Source organism: Labeo rohita, chromosome 5 (assembly GCF_022985175.1).
Source record: "Labeo rohita strain BAU-BD-2019 chromosome 5, IGBB_LRoh.1.0, whole genome shotgun sequence".
Classification (NCBI taxonomy): domain Eukaryota; kingdom Metazoa; phylum Chordata; class Actinopteri; order Cypriniformes; family Cyprinidae; genus Labeo; species Labeo rohita.
Window position 1 is genome coordinate 14,759,301 of NC_066873.1, and position 9,702 is coordinate 14,769,002.

The following is a 9,702-nucleotide window of genomic DNA, read 5'->3' on the forward strand; positions in this document are numbered from 1 at the left end:
TCGGCCAATGGCGACCATGTTTTTTTGAGATATGCAAATGTCCTTATAGCCACTTGTGGCACTTTGGACAAAGACCGTGCACACCCATATTGATAGGACAAATGGTTGTGTACACTGTAAAAAGTTTCTCCAGTTTCAACTTAAAAACTTAAGTTCAGCTGCCTTAAAATTTTAAGTAAAATCAACTTAAAAGTACAAGTAATTTCAACTCACTACAATAAAATACTTTTAAATGACTTTTAAGTTGATTTAACGTATGAGTTGAAATTACTTGTATTTTTAAGTTGATTTAACTTAAAATTTTAAGGCAGCTGCTAAACTTCAGTTTTTAAGTTGAAACTGGTAAAAACTTTTTTACAGTGTAGGTATGCCCATTTTTATGTTTTTTTCCCCTCTTATAGCGCCACCAAGTGGCCAGTCTCATCGATTTTTGTCCTGTGACCTCAGATTGAGCTCTTACATTAGTGTTCTGAGTTTGGTGATGATATCTAATTTTAGGCATTATACTATGTGTATACTAAATATAGGCATTTTACTAAAAGATGCCCTGCCCTTTTCGAACATTTTGGCATCCCTTTGCGACAGTGAGTCAAAAGTTTAACATTTTTTTATTGATCTGTTTTTTTTTTATCTGCACTGGCTTGGTTCTAATCGGGTGAAAAATCCAAGACTCATTTTTTTTTTTTTAAATATCTGAAAATTACGCCAGACAAATCTGGGCCACATGTTTTGTTATGCATGAGCCAAAGATTCCAAGGACATAATATACTTGAGCCTGCCACTAATGGTTTAGGAGTTATGAGCGATTTGGCTTTTGATCGCTGTAGCGCCCCTGTCAGGCCAACTGGGGTGAGCCTTGGTGAGTGCGGAGTCTGCGGTGTAAGTACTACCATCCCTCCAAGTTTCAAGTATCTATGACTTACAGTTTGGTCTGCACAATCAGTTTTACGTTGGAGATTGCTGATCCTTGGCCATTCATACAATAGGGATTCAGCTCTACACGCCTGAACAACAAACAAAACAAAACAGAATTACGAGACGTAAACTCATAATTGCAATATATAAACTCGCAATTGCTAGATGTTAATTCAGAATTGAAAATCCTGACTTTATATCTCAAAGTTTTTTCCCAGAATTCCGAAGTGGTAACAGGCTTCTATACTTATGGGTTTGAAATGACATGATGGCGAGGAAATTATGACTGTATTTTCATTTTTGGGTGAATTTAACCAGTAACAGTCATGCCTGCATAACGTGACCGATTTAGTTTACGTTCGTGCTTGCTTCTTTGTGTTACATAAAAGAGGATGCACTTTGTACCATCCTATAAATTATTTATGAAAGGTGGAAAATTGTCTCTAAATGAGACAGCGGTCACCTGACAGCTGGATAGTCCTACATCATAAGTGTTGGGAAAACTATAAAAATACAAATATAAAAACTGTGGTTGAACCAGTTCCTCCACTCAGGTAATTTGGTTTGTAAATAACAAGGAAGCCACGGTATCATGCAAATGCGTCATTCAATCTACCATACAAAAAACTATTAACCTAATCTGTATTGTTATATATTATCTTCTCGTTGTTTTCTGTGTTTAAATGCTCAGTTGTTTTACTACAACCACATAAAACACTATTTGAAGTCTCATCAATCACTCAGGATTTTGCATTAGGATACAGCGAGGAAATGCAGCTCTGTACAGGATGGTACAATGTGTTTGTTTCAGCTCCTAACAGGCTCTTGTCACCGTCCAGGATGGGCTGGTGCAGACCACAGTTAAGGAATGACTGTGGGAGTACTGAGAAGAGCCAGACCTTTTCAGGAGATGTGATTGATGTTGCCTCAGACCATTAAGTACAATAGGAGGAAAAGAATGCTGAATTTATATTTGTGAGATTCTATTCTGTAGCTCTCTGAGGCCACAAACGGCCCCTTTAAGAACAGTGTGTAATTGTGGGTCTTTTTAGCTTGTCACAAAAATGAGAAATAGGAGAAGTCAGTATTGAGGGAAATAATATCACTAAGCGTTAAGATAAATTGTTCCCTAAACGTATAATATATCAATAAAATGGCAACATGGGTTTTATAATATTGGCCTACTATTAAACAATGTTTTCTTAGTCCTGTATTGTTCTTTGTTTAAGGTGTAGTGAATCTCTCATGGCTGAGAGAGAAGTTACACAACTACAACAAACCATTGTTTAAACATTAGGGACTGATGGGATTTGGTGGAGGGAGTGGATGTGGACTGACCACATATCCAGATGATTTAGTATAAAACTATCAGTTTTGTCTTACAGTATTTAACTAGTTTTGAAAAAAAACATTTATATATATGAAGAGTTCAGATGCAAAAGCCTCTAAATCTATCTGACGTTTTCCTTAAAATGAGCATTTCTTTCTGACTACTTAGTATAGGTTTCTGTGTAAGTACTGGTACTTCTGACTGGGCTGAGGCTGGAATTTAGCGAGTTTGAAGTAAGAGATCATGATACTGAGTTAATGCTCCTGACACATATTATACGTCCATCACATACTTTTAGTTAAAAATCGTTAAATTCCAGCCTCAGCCCAATCAAAAGTACCAGTACTTACATAGAAACCTATACAAAGTAGCCAGAAAAAATGCTAATTTTGAAGAAAAACGTCAGATGGATTTAGAGGCTTTTGCATCGGAACTCTTCATATATATATAGGGCTTTCAAGCAATTTATCGCGATTAATCGCATACAAAATAAAAGTTTGAGTTTGCCTTATATATGTGTGTGTACTGTGTAATTATTATGTATATATGAATGCACACAAACGAATGTATATATTTAAGAGGAATATGTTATGTACAAAATATTTTTATTTATATATAATCTAAATTCTATAAAAATGAATTTAAATACATATACTCGTAAATATTTCTTAAATATGTACGTGAATGTGTTTGTATTTATATATACATAATAATTACACACAGTACACACACACATATATTAGGCAAACTCAAACTTTTTTTTTGTATGTGATTAATTGCGATTAATCGTTTGACAGCCCTAATATATATATATATATATATATATATATATTGTGATACAGTCGATTTAAACTATCTAAAAATAGCAGTATTTTCTGCTATTTAAACTACTTATTGGAAATAGTGGCAAGTATCTGCATCTTAGTATTGTAGTACATCATAAAACAGTATGCAGTAATAAAATTTTTAGAATTGAGTCTAAATGATCATTTCTATTAAAATGATTACATTGATGCTGCCTAATTGGGACAATAAATCCCTTCCTACACCTAACCCAAACCTTACCTTATACTTTATTTTCAACTTTCGATTATTTCCTTAATTTTTATTGAAAATAAATGCTTTACTGATGTGACATGAGATTTGAAAGGGTAGAATAACGAATTCGCCAAAAGGCGGATTCGAACGCGTCAAAAACAATGAAATGATTTGTTCTACCTATTAGATTGTGTTTTTAACGTCTATACCTACCCCAACCTCAACTTTGCCCTTACTATAACACAAAAACAGTATTATTGTTGTACAGTGTGACAAAAATAACGTTAGACTGATGTGTGCATGCCCAGTAGCCAGAGCTGTATCCCTTCTAGCCTTTACCTTGTTTGGTAGCCATCTTTTGTTATGTTTTTTAGCCTAATCACATGATGGTGTGCAGAGTTTGTGTAAATGGCCTCTGCCAAGGTGGGCTATTTGCAAGGGGTCATGACATGGATTTTTTTTATTTTAATATGATCCTTGATGTTTACTTATAATGTTAATAAAATTTTATGCACAAAAAATAAATAAATATGTGGAAAAATTATTGTTTTCAACCCACATTCTGATCCTCTGACTGGAATGATCTGTTTTAAAGGGTGGGTCTCAGTAATCAGCCACTGTTATGACTGGCTAATGTTAGTGCATAGGAAACAGTATCAACGCCCCCTCGCTATTGCATGTGAGTGCTTTGATAACATGATAAAAAAACAAAAAAAAAAAACAACAAAACAAAACAGTAATTTCCAGGCAAACCATTATGAAATCATTTAGTTACAGTTTGTGATGCAGCTGCAGTCAGATCTAGTACCGCTTCATTTTCCAACAAATGTTTCTTTGTGAACTCTCCATGACACTGTCATTTACAAAACAAAATACTCTAAATAATGCTCTGACACGAGCCGGGATGCCATCAAAAAATAAACCATCTGTGCCGATAGCCTAACGGGCAAGTGCGCTGACATACAGTACTGTTGCACTACAGGTGTCCCGAGTTTGAATCCCAGCTTGAGAACCTTTCCTGATCCCACCCCCCTCTCTCTGTCCCACTTGATTTCCTGTCAGCTCTCTACTATCCTATCATAATAGAAGGAAGAAAAAAACACCAAAAATAAAACTTTAAATAAACCATCCACTTGTTCCTTATGTTGGGATCCTTCTGATATCTGTACAAAGATTCAAATGAACTGTTTAAACCAAACATGTCAAAGTGATTTTTTGGTGTTTTAAGTGTTTTTTTTTTTTTGTTTTTTTTTTGTGCTTGTCCTTGCTTGTTGTTTTTTTTTCTATGAAGATCTGGCAACACTGACACTTTACTGCAGGGCTTTTAAGAGCAAATAGCCCCGCGTTAAATTGTGGTAAGGTTTAGAATTTTTTCACTGTTATTTTTTGTATCTCACATACAGACGCATTTCTGGTGCATGTCATTAAAGGGGTTCACTTTTATATGTTGTTTGAACATTAATGTGTGTTGGCAGTGTATGTACACATCTACCCTATAATGATAAAAATCCATGCAGTGGTTTTAATTAATCTGTAAAAATATTATCTCCTTTTTCAAATCGAGCCGTTCTCAGATGCTGCTCTCACAATTTCTCTGAAATTAGACAAGAATATCTCCGACTGAGCAATTAAGGTGTTGTGTTGCTGGATGTAATAATGAACATAGTGGTTGTCATTTACTCCCGACATCTGAGCCGTTGAAAATGCAATGATTACGTTAGTTTGTGAAGGGAATGTGCCTCCCGATCTACATAAATGCATCTATGTTTGCGCAAATCATTCGTGATTCAGCTTCACCTACAGCAGAAGTGAGTACAAGGGTTTTTTATGAATCTCTGCAATCACATTTCCTGATATCGTGCTAGTTAGCAAGTTTCACGGCTAAATGCGCTAAATGCGGTAAACAATCTCTCAGAGCACAGTTCGTCAATCCACAGAGAGAAGAGAGGGGTGGGGCAAGCAGAGCTCATTTGCATTTAAAGGAACAATCCCTCAGAATGGGTTGATTTTTGCAGAGCTCATTTTGGCAAGGTAAAATGGGTGTTGTTTTACACAACCATTGAGAATTTTTAACCAAAGTATATTATAGACTTTTCATTAAGACCCTAAAGAATCATATCAACTTGTGGAAAATGGGCATCCGATGACCCCTTTTAACAACTAGTTCAGTTCATTTCTGTACATATTGTGTAGAATTTCTGTACTGTAACTGCGGTTGTCACTGCCTGTATTTTTTGGGAGTTAAGGTGGTTGTCAAACGCGGTTGCCACTCTCGTATTTTAGTGAATTATGTGTGTACAGAATGCGATTAAGGAGTAAAAGGTGAACTGACAACTGAATTTATTTACAGTGTGTACGTTGCCTCAGTGTATTCAAGTGATCAGCCGTTAAGCTACTGAACGTCAGTGAGTGGGGCCTATGGTGAAAAGATGACTACTGGTCGATGCCTTGCTCTGGAGGCGGTGTTTATGCAAATGTTTGTGCCTGGGTGACGTCACCTTGCACCTCAGATCCAAACAAGCCATTTTTGGAGCTTGATTAAATAAATTCTTTGTTTATAATGAGGATTAGGTCTTAAGCTATGAAACCTGTTATATGCCAAAAGTCACAATGTCACAATCCCTTTAATGTATACAGACACTTTACTAAATTGTTAGTAAATTTTACAAACATTTACAAAGAAATGGCAAGTAACACACTGAATTAAATGTGGAAAATCTAAAAGAAATTTTGGTTTATTTGTTTGTTTTTGATGATCCATTTACTGATTTAAAAATAACACACAAGTTCTGTTTAAGTGTTTGAATTCTCCCTAGAGTAAAGGTGCATGTTTTGGGAAGCCGGGAAGTCATTAGTGCAATTCCGCAACCTTGAATGTCTGGAAAATTCACAAGTACATTTCTGGGAGGACCTTTTGATTTCACAATAAACAAAACAAACAAAAAAGTGATTTGTGTGTTCCAATTTAAATGTTTCCTTTCCTTGTCTTTGTGTCGACTGCCAGCTAAACCTTCCCTGATGATTTGTGTTATCCTGTTACCCTGTCCTTGAAAGTTGTTTGCTAGTATCATTAGATGAATGCTTTTAATGTCAGCCAAAGTTTAGCCAAATTACAAGTAATAATAATAATAATAATAGGAAATATTTCTTGAGCAATAAATCAAAATATTACAATGATTTCTGAAGGAGCATGTGACACTGAAGACAAAAAATTCAGCTTTGATATCAATAAATTACATATTAAAATATAAATGCATTAATAAATGCAGGTTTGGAGAACATAAAAAAAGCAAATTCCTCTACGTGTTCTGTTGCAGTTTGGTGTCTATTCTACATTGGCTGTCCATTTAATGCACAAAGCATCAAAGGGAGCATTCCTCCTTTGTGTGCTTTGTCTCCAAACTTACATAAGGCATTTGTCCTTGGTGGGAAACTGGAGCTCCCCAGTTTCTGGCACATCACATGCTCGGATAAATACTTTTCATAGGGTTTGGCTCTGAGGAAATTCCATTGCCCCTGTGGGGCAGCCCACTTCTACCTGTCTCAGCAGCAGCAGTGAACCCTGGGGAAAACGACTCTATAAACAATTACCACCGTTCTTCTGTGTTTTCTGTTCGGCTAATTTCTCCTGAGTCTGTGCTAATGGAAGAAACTTCCCACTCAGGGGAAAATTCTCACATATAGTCAAATTTCTGCTCTTGCTGCTCCAACAATTTATATTTAAAGACATTTTACATATTTGACTAGTGCTAAACGATTAATCATGATTATGTAAAAGTATATACAAAACATAAAAGTTTTGGTTTACATAACATATGCGACCCTGGACCACAAAACCAGTCATAAATAGCATGGGTATATTTGTAGCAATAGCCAACAATACATTGTATGGGCCAAAATAAAAAACCTTAAGTAAAGATCATGTTCTGTGAGAATATTATGTAAATTTCCTATCGTAAATATATCAAAACTTAATTTTTGATCAGCAATATGCATTGCTAAGCACTTCATTCGGACAACTTTAAAGGTGATTTTCTTAATATTTTGATTTTTTTCCACCCTCAGATTCCAGATTTTCAAATAGGTGCATCTCGGCCAAATATTGTCCTATCCAAACAAACCATACATCAATGGAAAGTGTATTTATTCAGCTTTCAGACATAAATCTTGTATGTATAAATATATATGTATAAATCTCAATTTCAAAAAAGAATGAGTGGTTTTGTAGTCCAGGGTCACAAATGTGTGTGTACTGTGAATATTTATTATGTATATATAAACACACACACACACAGTATATATTTTGAAAATATTTACACTACGTTTATATTTAGATTCATGTCATTTATAGTATATAAAAATAAATTTAGGGCCAGATTTACTAACAGCTTTCGCCAGCTCAAACTGTCTTTTGGCGCTACAATAGTACTGCCAGAATTTACTAAAGACGCATAATATGGAAGCAGATTAGACTCAGGTTTAGATTAGAATTCACGCAAAAGACACGATGGACACATTTTGAATGTTTAACATTCACTAGTGTATCACGGACTGTGAGTGTGTGAAAACGCATGTGCGTTTTTGAGACTTTTCTGGCAGTGAACTCCTCCCACGTGGGTCACTCATACTCTTTAGCTAATCAGATTTGAGCCTACCTGTATGTTACGTCATCAGCGAGAGTCCATAGTTCCAGTTGTGATTCAGCAGACGTTTGTGCAGTTGATTGTCTCATTTAAGGTAACTAGCCTAGTAAAGGTGTATTGTTTTATCTTGCATACTTACTTAAAGGAGAAGTCCACTTCCAAAACAAAAATTTACAGATAATCTCACCCCCTTGTTATCCAAGATGTAATGTCTTTCTTTCTTCAGTTGTAAAGAAAATGTTTTTCTCCATATAATGAACTGATATTGTGCCCGAGTTTGAACTTTCAAAATGCAGTTTAAATGCGGCTTCAAACGATCCCAAATGCAGTTGTAAACGATCCCAGCCGAGGAAGAAGGGTCTTATCTAGCAAAAAGATCTGTTAATTTTAATAGAAAAAATACAATTTATATACTTTCTAATGTCAAATGCTCATCTTGTCTTACTCTGCCTGAACTGAACTTGTTCCCGGTTCATGACAGTTAGGGTATGTCGAAAAACTCCCATCTCATGTTCTCCCTCAACTTCAAAATCATCCTATATCGCTCTTTTACCTTTTTTGTTAAGGGTGTTTGATCTTCTTTGCATAGACTGAGTCGGTACTTCTGCAACGATGTGGGATGATTTTGAAGTGATTTTTGAAGATACGATTGGAGTTTTTTGACATACCCTAACTGCCTTGAACCAGAATACACAGAGTTCAGGCAGAGCAAGACAAGACTAGCGTTTGAGATTAAAAAGTATTTAAATTGTATTATTATTTTTTTTAGCGAAAATAACCACTAGTTTCGCTAGATAAGACCCTTCTTCCTCAGATGGGATCGTTTACAACCACATTTGGGATCATATGAAGCTGCATTTAAACTACATTTTGGAAGTTCAAACTCGGGGCACCATAGAAGTCAATTATATGGAGAAAAATCCTGAAATGTTTTCCTCAAAAAACATAATTTCTTTACAACAGAAGAAAGAAAGACATGAACATCTTGGATGACAAGGGGGTGAGTACATTATCTGTAAATTTTTGTTCTGGAAGTGGACTTCTCCTTTAAAAATTGGAGGTAAAATTGGTTGTTTAGACACACTCGTTAACGTGACCAGTGTAAGCCAGCGGCTGCTATGAAAACAAATAGTGTTGCCAAAGATGCATATGTCTTGTGTTAGCCACAATGTCCTGTATACTGGCCAAAATGAAGAAAGAATTCTGTTCATTGCCATGTTTTTGTTCAGCAATGTTAGGTGCCCAGACTGCCCAGACTGCCCAGTCTAGCTCCCACTTAGCATTGACCCTGCCTTTATTATCATAGCTTTATGTAATGATGAATAGACCTCACGAGAACTCAGTGTATGAATAACGGTGTGTTTGTACTTACCATTTGTGCAACTGGATACTGTGTTTAATTAATACACACTAATCATTTTCCTTGCATTTTTCAGGATTTAAACACTTTGGAACAACCACTGGATGACAGTTCTGACCTTTTCATTCACATTAATCTTTTATGTACTTTACCTTTATGCATTCATTTCTTAATGTAATTAACATTCATTTACTTATTTTTTTCATATTATATTACTATGATTAACCATTTTTAATCTTATGTTGAGTTGTGATGTAAAAATCTTTGAAATTACAATACACAAAATGATGTTGGTTAGCATTTGCTTGGTAACAGTTGTGGAATTTATACTGGTCAGACAAAGACAGACTGATCATAAAAAGGAAAGATTATTCAGTAAACTTTATTCAACTTCCGACTTGTTTTGAATGTTTTAA